General features: G+C 34.4%; 1 pseudogene; it reads left to right on the plus strand.

Moving 5' to 3' along the window:
• The first annotated feature begins 1,757 nt into the window (after positions 1-1,757).
• LOC150035880 (uncharacterized) lies at positions 1,758-4,209 on the plus strand (annotated as a pseudogene).
• The last annotated feature ends 15,482 nt before the right edge of the window (positions 4,210-19,691 follow it).

Raw genomic sequence — 19,691 nt, forward strand, 5'->3', positions numbered from 1 at the left:
CCCTACCTTCGTTGGCTAGTTGAACCGCGAAGCCAAACATCAGCCTCGACGTTTCTTCGTTTCCCTATTTCCATATCCATATCAGACATTTTTCCTACCCTCGTCGCACATCTCAATGTTTCTTCGTTTTCCTATTTCCATATCGGATGCTTTCCAGTAAGTTGAATCAGCCCGCCCCGCGAGCGCTTTCCGACTTCTTCGTTTTGCTCATCGTTCTCCATTGATACTCTCCGTCAATACTCACTGGTCATCCTCCATCGATACTCACCGTCGCTCACCACCAAATTTGCGACGGTCATAGTCAAATAATTGACGTCCACACCAGAATTGCCATTTTCGGAGCCAAACAATTGTGGTGAAGTAATTATTTTCATTTTATTTTAAACCTTTGTTTTTAGATTTTTGTTCTTGCCATTTTACTTAATTAGATTTTTGTTGAAGTTCGATATTTCTGGTTTATACACATGTATGTCTGTTGTTCAATAGTGTATGGATTATGTATATTTAGGTTGTTTTGAAATATATATTTTTCATGGTTCAATCTTCCACCATGGTTATGTATATATTTGTGTTGCTTTAGTTTCTATTTTAATAGGTAAGTGTAAGTGGATTGTTATTTATTTTAAGTTCAAGTTGTGAAAGTTGGAGAATATACTTCCTTCTCATACCAGATTGACAAATAACATTTCGTGTAGTTTTTCCCTTGTTTGGGGGCTATTTACGAAGACTAAGTTTTCTATTTTTATATAATGGACAAGTCATGGATGATGGAAAACAAGATGTCTAGCAAATATGAGTTAGGAGTGGAAAAGTTCATTGAATTTAGTTTACAACATAGCAGTGGTTCCAATACAACTAGATGTCCATGTTTGAAATGTGGGAATCGTGTATCCAACTATATTACAACAATTAGGTATCAGTTGTATGCCAATGAAATCAATTAAAGTTATAAGGTATGGGTTTTTTTTTTTTTTTTTGGCATGGAGAAGATTTGATCACAAAGAATGTTAACAATGGATTAGAGAATAGTGTGATTAAAAATTATGCAGAAGATGGTGATTTATTTAATGTACTTAACATGGTACAATTTGCTCGTGAACAATTTTCTGATGTATCCAATAGGTTTGACACTATGTTTGATGATGTTAAAAAGCCTTTATACCCTGGATGTAAAAAATTCACAAAGTTATCGATCCTTGTAAGATTATACAACTTAAAGATTAGATTTGGATGGAGTAATTCTAGCTTTTCAGAATTGTTGTCCATAATTGATGATCTCCTATCTGAAAACAATAAAATGCCAACTTCCATGTACAAAGCGAAAAAAACATTATGTGCCTTAGGATTGAGTTACCAAAAAATAGATGCATGCCAAAATAATTTGTTTGTATATGAAAAAGTATACAAACATCACTAAGTGTCCTAAATGTAATTTATCAAGATGGAAGATACATAAGAACTTAGCTGAAGAGATAAAATGAGTGGTTGCTAAATAATTGTGGTACTTTCCAATAGTTCCAAGGTTCTTAAGGATGTTTAAGAGCTCTGAACATGCAAAGAATTTGTGTTGGCATGCGATAGGAAAGTAGACGGTATTATGCGACACTCAGCCGATTCTCTATCTTGGAGGTTGATAGATCACTTATGGTCAACTTTTGGTTTAGGATCGAGAAATCTTCGTTTAGGTTACGTTTAGGTTTGTCCACTGATGGAGTGAATCATATGGAGATTTATCGACTAACTACAGGTATTGGCCAATGATTACTGCAATATACAATCTTCCACCATGGTTGTGTATGAGACAAAAGTATTTGATGTTGAACATTTTGATATTGGGTCCAAAACAACCAAGATATGATATAAATATCTATCTAGCACCTTTGATTGATGAATTGAAACTTTGGCGGGAAGAAGGGGTCTAGTGTTTTGATGCATATAAAAAAGAATATTTCACTTTGCGGGTTGTCTTACCGTGGACTATCAATGATTTTCCTGCATATGTTCTATGTGGTTGTAGTGTCAAAGAGTATAATGCTTGTCCAATATATAGGGAGGAGACTTCATCAATAAGACTACAACATGGGAAAAAAAATGCATACATGGGACATACAAAATATTTGCCAAGAAATCATCCATACAGGATAAAAAAAAAAAAAAAAAAGATTTTGATGGTAAGCAAGAGCATGGAAGTCCTCCACATCCTTTGATAGGAGAGACCATCTGGCTGAAACTCAAAGACATGAACTTTTCATATGGCAAGAGATTGAAAGACCAAGTTGGAAATGATTATTGGAAGAGAACACTAGAGGTGTTCAAAAAACCCGATGACCCGAAAAAATCGATCAAGCCAACCCAACCCGTGCGGTTTGGGTTGGGTCATCAACTCATTTGGGTTGGATTGGGTTTAATTAAATGAAAATTTTATGGGTTGGGTTGGGTTGGTTCATGGGTTCACCTAATATAATCCAAACCAACCCGAATTTATTATTAATTTTAAAATATATATTTATTATTACTTATAATATAATTATTTATACATATATTGATTTTAATTTTATTTAATTCCAATATTTTTTTTCATAATTTATTCTTCAACAACTCTTAAAAGTAGTTCTTTACACTTTAGAAAGAAAACTTTCACTATATAAATTGAAGTTGAGTAGTTAATCTTAATTCAATATATGAAAATAATTAAATTAGATTTTTACATATTTATGTTTTGCTTCTTTTCGGAACAAAATTTTAAATAAATGACCCGATTAACCCAAACCAACCCAACCTAAATATTTCATGGTTGGGTTGGGTTGGGTTCATTTTTTAATAAGGGTTATTTGGGTTGAAGAAGTTTATAACCCGAACAATTGGGTTGGGTCTAAAAAGTCTTTCAACCCAACCCAATCCAACTCATGAATACCCCTAGAGGACACCTATATTTTTTTAATTACCGTACTGGAAAAAATTGCATGTAAGACACTGTCTTGATGTCATGCATGTTGAAAGAATGTTTGCATGAATATCATAGGTACATTACTTGATATCTCGGGAAAAGTAAAGATGGGATAAATGCTCGACTTGATTTAGTTGAAATTAACCTCGACCTGAATTAGCACCTATGTCAAGTGGAAATAGAACATACATACCCGTAACATGCTATACATTGTCAAAAGAAGATAAGTATCGTTTTTGCAAGACTTTGTCTGGAATAAAAGTTCCGGAAGGGTATTCATTAAATATTAGAAGTCTTGTATCTTTAGATGACCTAAAACTCACTGGCCTTAAATCGCATGATTTTCATGTTCTAATGTAACAATTGCTTCTAATTGCACTACATTTAGTTCTACCCAAGAATGTGAGATACACTATCAGTGAATTGTATTTTTTCTTCAATGCAATATGCTCTAAAAGTCTGTGGGTATCAGAGTTAGATAAATTATAAGAAGATGTAATTGTAATCTTGTGTTTCCTTGTGAAGTATTTCCCACCTTCCTTTTTAATAACTATGATTAATCTTATCATTCACCTTATGAGAGAAGTAAAGCTTTGTGGACCCATCTATCTTCGATGGATGTATCCATTTGAAAGGTATATGGGAGTGTTGAAAAGTTATGTCTGTAATCGAACTCACCCTGAAGGGTGCATCACAAAGGCACACATATGTGAGGAGGCTGTTGAATTTTGTTCAAAGTTTCTATCTGGGTAGATCCAGTTGAACTTGGGTCATTCAAATCACGAGAACGAAGACAAAGTGATAGGCTTTTATCAGCTGGATTTTATTGTCGATCTAGTCTATAACAATTGAAGCAAGCACATCTTCACATCTTAGAAAATACTGAAGAAGTTCAACCATATAGAGAGTAATGATGGCTATAGGATGAACAGAATCGATCATTTGCTAACTGGATGCATGGTCAGGTAATTATTTTGTACACTCAGTTTTTATTCTTTTCACTTAGTCCAACTATTCATAAAAATTATTGAGTCTTTTTAGAATAGGTGATGATTGATATACAGATGGAAAAATTGTTTCGAAAACTATACGACGGCTTGCAAACAGCCCTCACCCAGGGTTGTCTTTTAGCAATTGGATCGAAGGATAATGTGCTTGGAGCCGGGACCATTTTTGACTCTGAATTGTATGGTGACCACGTGAAAGTGTCAGTTGATGTGGTTGTTGATGATGGTTGTTCAATTCCCGTACCATTGAAGTAAGGGACGAACATATTATCGCAGGAAAGAGGTTCACATTTATTATGGCCATGACATTTAGTAATTATAGACAAGGAAAAGGTAATGTATTTTCGATTGGATGATATTATATGTGATAGTATAGATTATTTCTAATGTTAAAATGTGTGATAGAAGGAAGTTAAGAGGATCTCAAAAGATCTAGAAATCAACCCAATGACACCTCTTCAAAGTTCTTCAGTAGCTCTACGTTATTTGCTTTGAGAACTTGAGCATATTAAGTCACTGATCCATATGAAGTACCTGTTGGCGTATTCGGGATCCAAAGAAAATCTTGCATATTGCTTGATATGCTTCGTGATCTTTGATGTATGCGCCCAATATCAACACCTTGCCTTGATGCATATATGATGTAAGTGACATTATCAATATAATACTATCTTATGATTACAAATTGGGTTGAATAGTTATTCATTGTGGTTATTATATTCTAGGTACTTATACAAAATTGTTGATAAGTTCAATACTCTAAGTTTGTAAAAGTTCTTGGACGCTGGATCTATTTCAATATCTACTTACAAAGAATCACGTGCGTAAGTGTTGAATGCTAGTTTACTGGGAATAGGTCATAATCAATTTCTCATGTTTCCTTATAATTCAGGGTATGTTGTTGTAGAAATTGGGCGTATATAGTTTCGTATCATTAGTCTAACAATTTCTATGTTTATTTGAACATATAGTAATCACTAGAGTTTGGTAGTTGTTGATTACATAAAAGGTGTTGTATTTTGGATGGACCTACTGAAAAATTATATCATGAGGATGGTATGGAAGTAGTTAGAATGTATGTGATACTTACTATACCATTTAACATATAATGGCTAACTATTTTATGTCAATAGTTAAGATCTTTTTCATTCCATATATGCATCCGTACGTCCTTCAACATCTCAAAAAAGAAGAAGCCAAGTTGGAAGGTCGTCAAGGTAGGTGAAATGACAATGCAAGTAAGTGACAAATTAGTTCATAGAAACCTTATTTACCATATCTATGTTTCTTATGTTCTATGCACAGTGTCCTAAATAATTGGATGTGGTTGAATATGGCTATTATGTCATGCGATTTATGCGTGATATAATATTGTCCAAGAACACTTCAATTTTAGACATGGTATGTGCTGTTGAACTTCAAACGATTTGAACTAGAAATTTAGTGCCATATGTTAAGTGTTGGATTTTATATTCTAAAACTCATAGTTTGGAAATTAATAAATATATTATGTTTTGTTTTTCGATAAAATTGTTTTTGAAATTGTAATTTTGAATCCAATAAACTAAGGTCTTGAGGCTATTTAATGTAGTTTGAACTTTATGTAGTGACACAGATGTGGATCAAGTTTAAATATATAGTCAAAATGGTCTATAGTATATGAATAAGGTTGGACGCCTTGTTCTAGGGACATTATGGATGCAACCCACTTTGTAGTTAGTACAAACGATTTGATCCTGAATCGTTCATATAAAGATATGTGAGTGGGGACATCCTATGCAATGAGTTTACATAAGACTGAACCATGAAATAGTCACCCGTTTTATGTATAAAACTGACGATTTTATTAATTGATGACTTAGGTAACTTAATCTTAATCCTAAGCTAACTATGAATTCCTGTTCACTCGGAATTATCCTTAGATCTGCATAGGTGAGGGCAGCTCATTATCGTTGGTCCAATAAGCCTCCTATTTCAGGGGTAAGATTAGTTGGATAGCTAGGAACATAGGATGCAAGACGGAATTCACTCCTACCCATTATAGGGATAGTAGATAGGTTGTTCCCTTTAGTACTGAATCCAGGTCTTGAACAAGGGGCCCTACCCTCTCCTTGGCTCGAAAGGGGTTCGGTTTATAGGTTGAATCTTAAACCAATTGTTCATTAGAGGATCAGTGGAGCTTAAGGAACAAGATGTAGTCTTGGGGGTAAAACAGTTTTTATGACCTAGCCGAGATTACGAACAACCTGTGAAGGATTAACTTACTAATCATAGTTATATCAAATGGACACAAATATATCTATAGTGAGGGGAGTACAACTACAGGACTATAGTGGAACGACCCGTTAGTTAATGAATGTTGATTAGCTCCATCTAAAGAGTTTAGCCACCTAATTTCGGATCGTTGGAGCCCATGATCTATAGGTCCATTAGGTTCCCCTACTAGCTCATATGGAATAAACTTAGAACAGTATGATAGAATGATTCGAATTGTTCGAATTATGTGAAGAGAGAGAAACCGACAAGTATATGTGATATAGTAGTCGGTTTTTAGTTTAGAGATACAGCTTTAATATTTAAATGTGATTTAAATATCAAGAATATGAATACGTTCATATTCGGAAGCTCGAAAATAATGAAATGGTCAAAGATGTAAAAAGTCAAAGAATTGACTTTTGACTTTGAAAAGTCAAACTTTGATCGACCTTATATTCAAATGTGATTTGAATTTTGAGAAAATGAATGTGGATTCATGCTCGGGAGGTCAAAATTAGTCAACACGGAAAAAATCATTAAAAGTCAAAATGTGACTTTTTGGTCAAAGTCTGACTTTGACAAAATGAATATTTTGCCCTTTGACTAAAGTTAGTGGGAAAATCCAAACTTTTGTTGGATAATTCCACTAACAAAATAGTGGGCTAGGTGTTGACTTATAATGAAGACATTAAACCCACTTAAATAGTGGGTTCTAGGTGTTGGGTTTTTATGGATTTGTTTCATGCAATTGTTGCACGACTTTTTTCTATAAATTGGGCTTTTAATTTTGGATTAAAAACTTTTGCCCATTTTGCCAAAGGTAATTTTCAAATTTGGGCTAAAAAAAAAAAACACTATTTTGAGGAAAATTCATAACCCAAAACCCAACCCAAAGATCCATTTCTTTTTCCATCTCTCTCTCTCTCTCGGTTTCTTCATTTACCAAGTCCCATAATCCGGTTCTAAGTCCAGAGTAGGTCAACTCTAGTGGTGGTCCGGAAGAATTCGGATCGAGATTCAGCGAGGAAAAGCAATTTTTGGGAGCTTCAAAGGTAATTTTCTAATTTACTGTTTTTTCCTTCAATTGCATTTTCCCCTTTAAATTAAAAACAATTAGAGTGTAATTAGATCATTTTTCCACTGCGTATGTCTCGTGTTCCATCATTAAGATCCACTTTCTTGTATACAGATGAAAGGTGCACTATCTACTTATACACAAGATGACATTGACTGTGGCGATTTGAATGGGCTGAGTTTGTAGGATCACATATATTTTTTTGCATGATATGTGGTACTTGGTGTTTTTTGTTGCTTTTGGACAACATTTTGTTGTAAATGATTCTTTGGAGAAGAAATGCATGTACATTCACACAGTAGGGAGAATTAAGACCAACAAAGTGGTGAGTTTAGTGCTTGCATGATATATAAGAACACTTAGATTGCTATATCTGTAGACTAATTTGAGTATTGACTTTTTATTTGAGGAAAAATTTGTGATGATTATCCAAAGAAATGTATAGGTTGACAAGATCTCTTTTGTCATTTTTTGGCAACTTATTGATGCTCAGTATGTACGTGGCTATTTTTACATCTTCCATTTGTACCCCCCTCCCCTTGAAATAATAATAATATATTAATGAAAAGAAAGATACTATTTGTTGTCGAGTATTACGTATTTACTACCGTTTTGGAGAATTTTGTTGAATATTGTTATAATTGTTGATATGGATGAATTGCGAGTATAGGTTATTATATCAATGTTGTATAAGTAAATCATTTACCCAATTTGATTATGGGTGTTCATACTTGTGGATATAGGTTATGAACTCCATGTTTTGGGCAAGATCAATGTGTTAAAAAATTGTTAACATTGGAAAGGCCTTTTTATATTGTTATTATTGTCAATATTGATGGGTAGAGTTGAACTCTAAAATGATTTTTTATTTTCTTAACTTTGATTGAAATATAATTCGATGTGGCTTATTGTAAAACTTTTATTAATGGTTACTAGTTGATCTTTTATGTAAAAGTATTATCAACTTTATGCTTATTTTCTATTTATATGAAAGTATTTTATATTTGTGTTCTTGGGGTTGAAAAACATTAATTCATTATGGAAATCTTATATGTAATGACAGGGTTCACAAAAATAATAATTATCAAAAAATGCATCTTAATGACATTACAAAAGTGTAAAAAATGTTAAATTCCGTGACGGTTAAAATATATCATGATATAATATTTTTTGTCATACAAAATTCGTCCTGATTCAAATGTTAATGACACTGAAAATTGTCTTGGTCCATTTATTCTTGACAAGAAAACAATGTCACTATATATTCCTTTTTGACATTTTATAACTGTCATCATTACCTTAAATCCTACATAAATTCATCGATTTTGAGTCAATTGATGACAATGATAATATGTCATATTAAACTTGACAATGACAGTTTATCATTGTCAATAATCGTTCGTTAGTGACAATTATTTGTTGTCATTTAAAGCTCAATTATGACATTTTTCGAAAACTGCCATTAAACATTATACCTTTATAGGGGATACCATGACGGAAAATAACTGTCGTGAATTCTAAATATGATAGTTTTTAAATGTCATGGTATTACAATTTTCTTGTATTTGCAAATATGTCATTATTTTGGCATGCAAAATTTGCTTCTACATTTTTCTCTTTTTCCTTCAAGGATACTTGATAGAGATCAACTAAGTGTTTTGATGAACGACAGGTACGTGACCAATGCCTAGTCATTCCGTAGAAGCATTTATTTTAACACTTTTTGAACTCTTATCTTGTGGAACTTTTCCTTTGTGATTATCATTTCATGGTTCTTTTGAAATTTGAATGATTAGAACGACCACCACGAAAATAATAATTATTTCTTCTTCTGCCACAGTCACAACCTCAACCATGACCATGATCTCGACCACGATTATTATTAAAATTCACAGCATTCACTTTAGGGAATGGTATCATTCCGGTTAGTCGAGATTCATGATTTTTCATTAATAACTAGTTACTTTGTTTGGCTACGAGAAGACATGAAATTAATTCAGAATATTATTTAAAACCTTTCTCTTGATATTGCTGCTATAAAAGCATATTCGAGATATGAAATTACAAAATGTTTTCTCTAAAACATCAGCATCAATAATTTTCTCTTCACATAATGTTCGTTATTATCGTGAGATGTTCTAGAAGTGTATTGTATAGAATAAATTGGAGAAATAATTTCTAAGTATAAGTGATGTGTTTATGCTTTGATGCTCTAAGTAATGGTAACGTGTTGGGGCGTTAGTAATGTGCACAGAACACACACAACTTCTTCTAATGACGCTCAAGTTTTCCTAAACCAGATCCAAGTATAAATCTAATTTAGGTTCCTGGCAAGTCCAGGGTCGATCTCAGGGATTCAGTTAACCAAACGTAGACCTTGCGTTGTATATATTGTAGGGGTTTTCCTAAATGAATATGAGAAATGTATTATTTACACTAACTTGCTGTGCCTGTGCAAGAAGATACAAAAGAGTTGAGTGGTGAATGATGGATCATGCGAAAATGGAATTTAAGGTAGGTGGACGCATTGGTCTAAGATGAATGTACACAATTAAGATGTGATGTGGATTAGATGGGATGATTTGCTTATCTTTTTGTTTATGCGTTAGACCTTATTCAACACTTCTCAATGCGAATAACATACAAAGCCTATCTCTAGGGTGCATGCGTCTAACACAGAATGCAGGAAACACTAGAAGTCTATCTCTACCTGTACTAGGCGTTCTACTTGATGCAACTTAGTTATTCTTTCGAATAATCTAAGTTAAAGATGTTTTTATCAAGTTGTCAAGTTGGTTTGAGCGTTAGAATGAAGTTGTGCATAAAGTATTAATGCGTTCAACATAAACAAGAGATAAACAATAGTAAGTATGATGGATCAAACATATGAATTTTATAAAGAAACAAAGAGTCTTTACAAAAACAATATTCAATCTAATGGAGTGAAAACAATAAATAAGAAGGAAACTGAGTCAAGCCAAAGAATACAATCTCTTGTAATTCTTTGGCTTAATCTCGTTGTGTACAATCACTTGTATAGGCATGGACAGAGTATCTTTCTCAAGAGTGGTTTCCTCCGCTCCCCGACTGACGGTGTTGGTGGTTCTCAACCCTTTTGATCATCTTAACACCACAGCACAGCTTCTACAGAACTAAGATTATAACTACAATTTACAGAGAGTAAGGATCTTGATGATTTCCGAACTTCTTAACTCTAGAGGGACTTCATCTATTTATAGGCATTGGTCACGTCCACTTGGTGAATGGGCAGCATTAAAGTCCATGCCCTGGTCAGCCGTCTGACCTCGGAAGCTTTTCAGACGCCGCCTGCTACTTGGAAGCTTTTTAGACGCCGCTTGCTGCAGGTGCCCATACTTGCAAGTGGTGATGTGACACAATCAGCCTGGAGCAATGAATCTTCTCTACGTTGAACTCCCTCTGACGCATGGCCCATGCGTTAGAGCTTTTCCTTGGCACTTGTATAATGCATTAATGCTAATCCTTACATTGAAATCCTACAATTCAGTGCGTTAGTGCCGCGATATTTAATCATAAAACTTCTTTTGCCTGAGTTTGTTGTTGTTTGAATAAATCCATGTGTTTCTACTAAAAATGATGAGAGTTTATCATTAAAAACCTTAGTTGTTCCAACTTAAGAGCAAAAATAACTTGTATTTCTACAAGTTATCACATAACAAGTTTCGAACTAATTTTAAATAATGCGTAGTTGTAATCACTTACTGATTTGAAATCTTGTAACCTCAAGTGCATCAACTTATAACGAGCTTTAGGAAGAATAACTGTTTTTTTTTTATCATACCTCTCTTTCAAATTTTTTCACAAGATATGAGAATATTTTATTGTAAGATACTCCGCTTTCAATCCCTCGTAGAGATGATAACGAAGGAAAATCATAACTTTCACTTTGTCTTGACTAGATGTTGTATTTCCTTCTTTAATAGTCTCTCCAAGATTCATAGCATCCAGGTGGATTTCGGCATCAAACATCCACGACAAATAATTTATGTCGTTAATACCAAGAGCGAAGAACTTTAATTTTGTGAGATTTGTCATGACAACACCATCATAAAATATTATATTTATATTAGAAATTTAATAGATATTAAATATGCAAAATAACATTAAATTTATTAATTATAAGGAAGAGGAAAAAATTGACATACCTTTAGAACCTACCTTTAGCGAGGAAGACGATAGGAGCTCGTGCTGATAACGTGTTGTGAACTTGAGGAGCACAACGGAAATATGAATACCAATAAAATATAGTATTAAAATAAATATAATATAATAAAATAAATAAATATTAAAATAAAATTAAACATAATGTATAAATAAACAAAATAAAATAAATTAGCAAAATATAAAATAAGAAATTTCTCTAAATTCTCCACTTTCACCAATTTTCTTGGACTTTGCCTAATGTATGTCTTCCAAACCCCACCAAATGCCACTATTTATAGATAATTTGACAAGTAGGAGGTGGATTACACTGACACTAATAGTGTGTAATCTTGAGACACATGGACAACACATGAGGTAATGGATAAGTGACACATGGACAGTTGACACTAATAATGAGCATCTGTTATCATAATATTTATAATAGTATTAGAATACCGAGAACTCACTGTCCCGCCCTAGCTCCACCTGAAAAAATCTCTCAATAAGGTACGGATCACCCTATTGAGCATCAATAATCCTCTGTCTCAAAGTCGGTTGTACCATCAACTGTGTCAACTGTGCGATGACCTCTCCTACAACTACTGCAATTTCAGCCCACTCGAAATTATTGTGTAAAGGTGTCTGTCTAGTAATCAAAGCTGCTGAATGAGCCGTCTTCCTATTGAGAGCGTCTGCTACTATGTTTGCCTTACCTGGATGATACAGTATCTCACAGTCATAGTCTTTCACCAACTTCTTCTGAGTGAAGAAGTACTTCAAGCTTTTATGGCCTGTGAAGATCTATATTTCTTCTCATACAAATAGTATCTCCAAAATTTCAAAGCAAAAACCACCACTGCCAATTCCAAGTCATGTGTCGGATAGTTCCATTCATGATTCTTTAGTTGGCAGGAGGCCTAAACAACCATCTTAGCATGTTGCATAAGCACACATCCCAACCCTTTTTTCGAGGCATAATTGTAAATCACAAAACTACCTGATCCATCTGGAATTGTAAGACTGGGGCGTTATGACGGTCAAAATGTTTGAATGAGAATGTGATCTCAAAGCTAGTTTAGCACTGGTGTACACCCATATTATTTCAGTCGTAATGATCCTGAAGGATCACTTATTAGTCATAAATGTGATTCCGAAGGAACACACATCAGTCACTAGCAGTACTCCTCCCCAACTCTCGTTCTTCAGGCCGATAATGAAAAATTCCACCACCTTCATGCAAGCATTTGAGCTTGCGCGCAATTAAAGGAGGATAACTTTTCTTTGATATGGATAGAATCTAGTCATACTAATCCAAAAAAGGGTCAATGGGTTCCGGGGCTAAAGGGGGTGTTATGCCAACGAAGAGGTTCACCATTTGAAATGATGGAGAGAAGGAAAAAGGGTCTTTGCTTTAATTGTGAGAAAAGATTCACTCTATAATATCGATGCAAGGCTAAGTTAGCCATCCTAAAGGGGTTCGAGGATGAAGAAATAAAAGTAGCAGAAAACGTTACTGATGAGGATGAGCCTTATCATAGTCCGACCTGTCCGTACATATTGTGGGTGGAATCCAAGGGTCCAAAACGATGCAGATCTTGAGGCCAAAGCTTGACTAATAAGGGCTTGACCAGCATGGGTTTTTATCGACTCTAGGGCTATGCACATTTCTCAGCATGGTATTAGCATAAATGGAAGGGGGTGGGGGGATGTCGAGTAGATCCAGACAAAAAATTCATGGTGATATACAAATCAATCGTAAACATGAACCCGAAAGAACATGCATTAGTCATAGTATGTAACCTGAAGGTACACGAATCAGTTGTAAACATGAACCTGAAGGAACATGTATTATTATGTGCACATTTAAATATATGTTTGAAACGTGTATTAGCAGCTGAACCCTCTCTTAGTTTTAGCCAAACCTTGAATTAAAGGCCTTAACACCAACCATTAACATACAAGTCAACATTTGGGACCAATCCCAAAATGTAAGACAATTTATTCCAACAATTCCCACATAACTTACCCAAATTCATGCTCAGAAGTGATGGACAACCCATTAAAATGCTCAAAATCATCGACCTATAAGCCAAAAACCCATGGTTAGTGTCAAATTGAAAAAAAAAAAATTAATGGGCATTGGAGACATCCCAACAATTCATCCAATAAACACAAAAACCTCACCTAAAACCTGAGATCCGGAAACTAGAAGATGGAAAATTTGTGGCTGGACGATAACAGGCTGGCGGCGCGGCTGACTAGACGACAACTACTAGCGGCGCGACTCAATTAAAAATGGAGAAGAGAGGTAACTAGCGTGGCGTGCTGGGCTAAGATGCTTGGATCTGGGCAAGAAAATGCGCGACGAAGCTGAAGAACTCCGACGGTATGCAACAACAACGATTGGTGAGGCTGACGATCGACGCGCAACTTGAAGAAACTCAACCAACGGCATGCGGTTGAGACACAGACGACTAGGGCTTCGAACATCAGCGATGATAAGCCATAAATTCCCTTCTATGATGGTGCTAGGTTTGAGGGAGAGAGGGGGGTGAGGGCTCTTACGTTTGAAACGAAAGGGAAGAAGAAATAGTAAATTTTTTTTTATGCACAAGAAATTGAACAAATTCATACAGTCTAATCTAATAAACTAAGATCCATGGCTATTACATGAATACTGTGAACTAATGTAGAGACATATAGTTGGATCTATTGGGGTTGATACCCTAAAGTCTCGTGTCCTGTAGTTTGTAAACCATTTGTATGAACGCTTGTGTTGTATAATATATGATATTTACTTCACATCTTGTTTTTGCTCAGTTGTATGTTTTATTTTCTTTACCACAAACCAATAAACATAAAATCCTTGGTTATCTATATTTAACTTAAGCATGTATATGGTGACATACAAGTGAATCATGTCTTGAGTGATAACCAAAATGGTCTGTAGTATATGGATATAGGAGGAAAACCTTATCCTGGTAACGGTACGGATGTGGCCCGCTTTGTGGAATGGTCACAAGTGTTATGACTTGTCACAGATGGTCTGATCCTGATCATTTGTGTAGGGGACATGCGAGCGGGGGCGTCTTATACAAAAAGTTTGTATAAGACCTGACCACGAAGTGTTAACGTCTCGTTATATAACACTGTTCATGACAGAGACTTCACTTCACTAGGATAACCATAGGTAACATGACTTCAATCCTGAGTGAGTTAGGAAATCCTGCCATTGAGGGTGGTCCTTTGATTTGTATGGGTGCGATGGGCCAGGTCGCCAAACCTACCATTTTGAAGATTCGTCTGATTTGGGAGCTGGGAACTTAGCTACACAAGAAGGAATTCACTCCTTCCCCGAAGCAGAGGTAAGTAGATAGATAGCTCCCTTAAGGGCTGATTCCAAGGCTTGAACGATGTGGCACCACACACGAGAGGTGTTCACACATAGTTGGACTATGTTGTATTGTTCATTAGAGGAATCAGTGGTACTTAAGGAGTGAGATGTAACTACAGGGGTAAAACGGTAAATTGGCCCAGCTGTACTTACGAGCATCTGTGAAGGGTCATTGTACTCATGATTAGTTATATCCGATGGACACAGAAATATATCTGTGGTAAGAAGAGTTCAACTATTGGTCTTTAGGAAATGCCTGGCAGTTAACGGATGGTGGATCTCGTGGCTAAAGAGTTCAGTCAGCTATTCACATACCGTTGGAGCTTCAAGCCACAGGTTCATAAGGTCCCCTAAGTAGCTTGGATAAAGTCGAGAATCAGTTTTTGGGTTAGTTTGAAATGTTCAAATTGACAAGAGGGAGTTCAATTATATATGATATAATTGATTAAATGTATGAGATACATTATTTTAGAGGAAATTAGATATAAATATCATTTATATCAAGTGGAGGAGAAATTACTATAGTAGATATATGATATCAAACTATAGGGTAAGAATATAATATGGTTATTTTCATTTATTAGTTAATTGGTTAATTATGTAGAATATAATATGGTTATTTTCATTTATTAGTTAATTGGTTAATTATGTGATAATTGGCCGAAATCTTCTCCTCAATCGTGCGTTAGTGGGAAATTCAGTATTCGGTTATTGTAACTGAAGAATAAAATGAAAATTTGTTTCATTTTGCAAGGGGTTCAGAAAAATTCGCAAAAGGTGTGAAAACGTATCGATCGCTTAGTTGAGTGCCTATACGACAACATTCTATCGCTTAAACGATTGCACACCCTACGTCTAAACGATCGCACACATTCCCTAAACGATCACTCAGTTTTTCTAGACGATCACTTAGCGTGTCGAATTTTTTAAACGATCGCTTACTAAATACTAGACAATCGCTTAATAAAACCTACATGATCGTGTAGCTTTATCTAAACGATAAGCATCCGCTATACGATAGCCTTCTCTGATTTACTTATCGTTCTACATGATCAACCCTTTCCTCCTTCCTCTACCAAATTCAACAAAGACCACACTTTGGATTCTTACTCTAAAAATACCAAGGGCTCTAAGTGGTGGTGTCGTCCCTGCTCCTGCTTGCTCGTGCTTGTTCGTTTGCTGCCGTTCTTTTAGACGATCGTGCTGCTGGTAACCGACTCTTTGAAGGGCGATAAAGATCGTAGAGGTTTGCTTCCGCTATGTTGAGTTCGTTGTGAAGACAATCTTCAACTGGTATGTGAACTCAATCTCTTGTATTTTATTTGTGAAAGCATGTCGTTAATTAGTGTTAAATTGCATACCTGTATTGATAGAATGTATGTGTGGTAATTTCGATCACAATGAAATAGGACAGATCCGAACGCGCTCATGGTTGCTCTTCGTTAAGAGTTCCTTCAGGGTCAAGTTCAAGTAAATTGCCAAAATGGTCTATAGTATATGAATAAGGTTGGGTGTCTTGTTCTTGTAACACTATTAGATGCGGCCTACTCTGTAGCGGTTACAAGTTGCTGTAAAGGTGCTACAAATGAAGTGATCCTGATTCATTCATGTATTGACATGAGAAGTGGGGGCGTCCTATTCAATGAGTTTGCATAAGATCGGACCAAGAAATAAGTCATTTTTACTTTATAATGTTGTTTACTGTTTAAGACTGACTGTTTCGCTTAGATGACCTAGGTAACTCGATAGGTAACTCGATCTTAATCCTGAGCTAACTATGAACTCCTATTTATTCAGGATTATCCTTAGATTTTCATAGATGAGGTTTGGCTCAACAGCGCCGGCTCAATAAGCCTCCTATTTCAAGGGTAAGATCGGGTAGATAGCTGGGGACATAAGGTACAAGACGGAATTCACGCCTACCCGATGTAGGGATAGGAGAAAGTTTGTTCTCTTAAGTAACTGAATCTAGGTCTTGAACAAAGAGCCTCACCTTCTCATTGGCCCGAGAAGAATCAGTGATTGGATCATAAACTAATTGTTCATTAGAGGATCAATGGAACTTAAGGAGCAAGTCGCAATATCAGGGGTAAAATAGCATATTGACCCAACCATTATTATGAACAACCTGTGAAGGGTCAACTTACTGGTTATGGTTAAATCATGTGGACACAAATACATCTAGTGAGAGGAGTGCAACCATCGAGCTATAGTGGTGGGACTTGATGGTTAACGAATACTGATTAATATGGTCTAAAGAGTTTTAGTCAATTAATCTTAAATCGTTGGAGCTCATGATTTGTAGGTCCATAAGGTCCCTCTACTAGCTCGTAAAACATGAATACCTTGAATTATTAAATTTAGTTTATTTCGAATGATATCAATTTGAATTGTTCAAATTGAATTTTAATTTGAAAATGTTCGAATTGAAATTAAGGTTTGAATTTGAATAGGTTCAAATTCGAATTAGGATTTGTATAATTATATATGATATAATTAACGTTTAATTTATTGACATTAAACGAAATTGGAGAGTTTATTATATTTAAATATTAAATTACATAAATAGGATTCAGGTATTAAAACTACGTGTGTAATTAATTTGATATTTGATATTAAATTATTTAATTAATTAAATATGTTTAATTAATTAAAAATCAATTAATTTCCATTTTAAAATTCAATTTAAAAAAATTAGATTTTTCAGTTTAGATTTGATTATTGAGAATTAATTAAATCAAATTTTAGTTAATTATAGAATTAATTAAAACAACTAATTTGAAAATTTGGAAATCGGGAATTCAGTGGGGTTTTCCCACTTTTCTCAAGCATGAGGTGTTTCTCATGAAAATTGACACAAATACCACTTGGAATCTTCAACTAGTTGATTCATGGCTGATGAAGTGCTTGCATGTTGAAGATTGATAAAAACCTCAGTATTGGAGAAGAAGATGATGGATTGAGCTGAAGAAAATTTTTTCTGCAGTCATCTTCTTCTTTCTCTCAAACCCAGAAAAATAACTTCATAAATTCACTCAAATTCGAGTTCCACCACTCAAATTCAAGGCTGAGAATAATAGAAAAGATCTCTTTATGGTTCACCAACAATTTGGAGCTGAATTGACGTGAAGAGCAACTTGGATTTGGGAGAATTCATCAAAGATATGTGAAACTTGAAACCCACTTTTGGTTTTCTGAAATAGCATGCTTTAGAGTGCTTATTGATTATGTTTGCTTTCGTTGCATGCTTGTGTATCCCATCACATCTTAATGACATTACAAAAGTGTAAAAATGTTAAATTTTGTGATAGTTAAAATATATCATGATATAATATTTTTTGACATACAAAATTCGTCCTGATTCAAATTTCAATGACACCGAAAATTGTCTTGGTCCATTCATTCTTGACAAGGAAGAAAATGTCACTATATATTCCTTTTTGACATTTTATAACTGTGATCATTACCGAAAGTCCTACATAAATTAGCCAATTTTGAGTCAATTGATGACAATTATAACATGTCATATTAAACTTGATAATGACAGTTTATCATTGTCAGTAATCATTCATTAGTGACAATTATTTGTTGTCATTTAAAGCTCAATTATGACATTTTTTGAAACTATCATTGAACATCATACCTTTATAGGGGATACCATGACAGAAAATAACTATCATGAATTCTAAATATGACAGTTTTTAAATGTCATGGTATTACAGTTTTCTTATATTTGCAAATATGTCATTATCTTTGTATGCAAAATTTGCTTCCACATTTTTCTCTTTTTCTTCGGGGATGCTTAAGAGAGATCAACTAAGTGTTTTGACATATATGACAGGTACGTAACCAATGCTCATTATTCTGCATTGGTAGAATTTATTTTCAACACTTTTTGAACTCTTATCTCGTGGAGCTTTTCCTTTGTGATCTATGTGGTTCTTTTGAAATTTGAATAATTATAATGACCACCACAAAAATAATAATTATTTCTCCCTCTGCCACAGTCACGTCCTTGACCATGACCACGACCACGACCTCGACCACGATTATTATTAAAATTCACAGCATTTACTTTAGGAAATGGTGTCATCCCGGTTGGTCGAGATTCATGATTTTTCATTAATAACTCGTTATTTTGTTCGGTCACAAGAAGACATGAAATTAGTTCAAAATATTATTTAAAATCTTTCATTTGATATTATTGTTATAGGAGCATATTCGAGACATGAAATGTACAAAATGTTTTCTCTAACATATCAACATCAATCATTTTCTCTTCGCATAACAACAATTTCGAACTGATTTTAAATAATGCGGAGTTGTAATTACTTACTGATTTGAAATCTTGTAGCCTCAAGTGCAACTAATTATAACGAGCTTTAGGAAGAATATATATATATATATATATATACACACACACACACACATATATATATATATATATATATATTTCAATGATTATACCTCTCTTTCAATTTTTTTTACAAGATATGAGGACACTTTATTATAAGATACTCCATTTTTAATCCCTCGTGGAGATAATGACGAAGGAAAATCATAACTTTCACTTTGTCTTGACTGGATGTGCACATTTATAAGAACCTACAAGTTTTCATATAACTTTAAAATATAAAGTTATAAAGTAAAAGTATAACTTTCACTAACAAGAACCCTATAACTTAGGGTGCATCAGTTTTCATATAACTCATGTGTTATATTTTACAGTCGTTAATCTTAAAGGTAAAATTTTCAGTATATCCTCAGTCAACGGTACATTCATCATGGTCAAAACAATCCAATCCAATTAACTAATGCTATTAAATCATG

This window comes from Benincasa hispida, chromosome 5 (genome assembly GCF_027475165.1).
Source record: "Benincasa hispida cultivar pf3 chromosome 5, pf3_genome.v1.1, whole genome shotgun sequence".
In the NCBI taxonomy this organism is placed as follows: Eukaryota; Viridiplantae; Streptophyta; class Magnoliopsida; order Cucurbitales; family Cucurbitaceae; genus Benincasa; species Benincasa hispida.